A 2,835-nucleotide genomic window follows, 5' to 3' on the forward strand; every position below is an offset into this window, starting at 1 on the left:
ATCATTAACCCTGTCATATAGTACTAAAACTGAAAATTATCCATTACATGTTAGAATTATACCAAATGTTATTGTGGTGTGCTAGTACTGTTATTATTGTGATGTACTACACTACTTATTTATAATACCAAGTTAAACAAACCATAATAAGAACCTTGTTTGTGAACCATCTCTAAAATTACAAAACACCCTAAACAAATCATTTCAACTCACTAATCATAAATCATTGGGGTTAGGTTACGCTTAGAGCTATTGCATCTCATACTTATGCATTATAGCATATTTGCCAATCTTTTAAACACTATCTTTACCGGACGATGATGCTATTTCAGAATTTGGAGTTATCTAGTATTGAAGTCCTTGACTGCATAATCTTGCAGTTAAGAAAGGCAAGTTCATCGCTTGCTCATGCCATTTGAGTATTTTTATCAAATTAATTGAAAAGTATTATACTTATCACTCTTGCATCAAAAGCAAAGTATTATTTTCATAATTAAGAGTATGACTATGTGGTGGAAAATGGAACCATGGTATGTGTCCAGTGAAGGTTCCATTGCGATGGGTTTATATTCACATAGGATTAATAATAAATGTCGTTCAGTGATTCTTGAGAGGATAATACCCATGCCACATAGGATGAAAATATCTACATAGCTTCAATCCTAAGCTATGCCACATAATGCTTAAAGGATTGCTATGAATGAGAGTGATACGTCTCCGACGTATCGATAATTTCTTATGTTCCATGCCACATTATTGATGATATCTACATGTTTTATGCATACTTTATGTCATATTTATGCATTTTCTGGAACTAACCTATTAACAAGATGCCGAAGAGCCAGTTGCTATTTTCTGCTGTTTTTGGTTTCAGAAATCCTAGTAAGGAAATATTCTCGGAATTGGACGAAATCAACGCCCAGGGTCCTATTTTGCCACGAAGCTTCCAGAAGACCGGAGAGTCAACGAAGTGGGGCCACGAGGTGGCCAGGGGGTAGGGCGGGCGGCCCCACCCTTGGCCGCGCCGACCTGTCTCCTGGGCCCCTCGCGACGCCCCCTGACCTACCCTTCCGCCTACGAATAGCCTTCGTCGCGAAACCCCCAGTACCGAGAGCCACGATACGGAAAACCTTCCAGAGACGCCGCCGCCGCCAATCCCATCTCGGGGGATTCAGGAGATCGCCTCCAGCACCCTGCCGGAGAGGGGAATCATCTCCCGGAGGACTCTACGCCGCCATGGTCGCCTCCGGAGTGATGTGTGAGTAGTCTACCCCTGGACTATGGGTCCATAGCAGTAGCTAGATGGTTGTCTTCTCCTCATTGTGCTTAATTGTCGGGTCTTGTGAGCTGCCGAACATGATCAAGATCATCTATCTGTAATTCTATATGTTGTGTTTGTTGGGATCCGATGAATAGAGAATACTATGTTATGTTGATTATCAATTTATGTCTATGTGTTGTTTATGATCTTGCATGCTCTCCGTTATTAGTAGATGCTCTGGCCAAGTTGATGCTAGTAACTCCAAGAGGGAGTATTTATGCTCGATAGTGGGTTCATGTCTCCGTGAATCTGGAGGAGTGACAAGAACCACTAAGGTTACGGATGTGCTGTTGCCACTAGGGATAAAACATTGGTGCTATGTTCAAGGATGTAGTCACTGATTACATTACGCGCAATACTTAATGCAATTGTCTGTTGTTAGCAACTTAATATTGGAGGGGGTTCGGATGATAACCTGAAGGTGGACTTTTTAGGCATAGATGCATGCTGGATAGCGGTCTATGTACTTTGTCGTAATGCCCAATTAAATCTCACAATACTCATCATAATATGTATGTGCATGGTCATGCCCTCTCTATTTGTCAATTGCCCAACTGTAATTTGTTCACCCAACATGTTGTTTATCTTATGGGAGAGACACCTCTAGTGAACTGTGGACCCCGGTCCAATTCTTTATACTGAAATACAATCTACTGCAATACTTGTTCTACTATTTTCTGCAAACAATCATCTTCCACACTATACATCTAATCCTTTGTTACAGCAAGCCGGTGAGATTGACAACCTCGCTGTTTCATTGGGGCAAAGTACTTGGTTTGTGTTGTGCAGGTTCCACGTTGGCGCCGGAATCCCTGGTGTTGCGCCGCACTACATCTCGCCGCCATCAACCTTCAACGTGCTTCTTGACTCCTACTGGTTCAATAAACCTTGGTTCTTACTGAGGGAAACTTGCCGCTGTGCGCATCACACCTTCCTCTTGGGGTTCCCAACGGACGCGTGTCGAACGAAAAGACAATACGTCAATCACGCGCATCAAGCAAAATTTCTGGCGCCGTTGCCGGGGATCTGAAGAAAAGTTACACCACAAAGATCTCTAACTCCCACGTCAACTACACGCCAGCAAGTAAATTTCTGGCGCCGTTGCCGGGGAGATCAAGACACGCTGCAAGGGGAGTCTCCACATCGCAATCTCTTTACTTTGTTTTTGTCTTGCTTTATTTTATTTACTACTTTGTTTGCTGCACTAAATCAAAATACAAAAAAATTAGTTGCTAGTTTTACTTTATTTGCTATCTTGTTTGCTATATCAAAAACACAAAAAAATTAGTTACTTGCATTTACTTTATCTAGTTTGCTTTATTTACTACTGTTAAAATGAGTAATCCTGAAGTTGAAGTTCGTACGTTTAAGCAACGAGGGGGAGAATGTTTAAGAGATGCTTGGTATAGAATTAGTGATGCCCATAATAGGTGTACTAAGAAACACTCCACCACTATCCTACTTAGGAATTTTTATGTTGGTGTCTCTAGCTGGAATAGGTATGTTCTTGATAG

This window comes from Lolium perenne, chromosome 2 (genome assembly GCF_019359855.2).
Source record: "Lolium perenne isolate Kyuss_39 chromosome 2, Kyuss_2.0, whole genome shotgun sequence".
Classification (NCBI taxonomy): domain Eukaryota; kingdom Viridiplantae; phylum Streptophyta; class Magnoliopsida; order Poales; family Poaceae; genus Lolium; species Lolium perenne.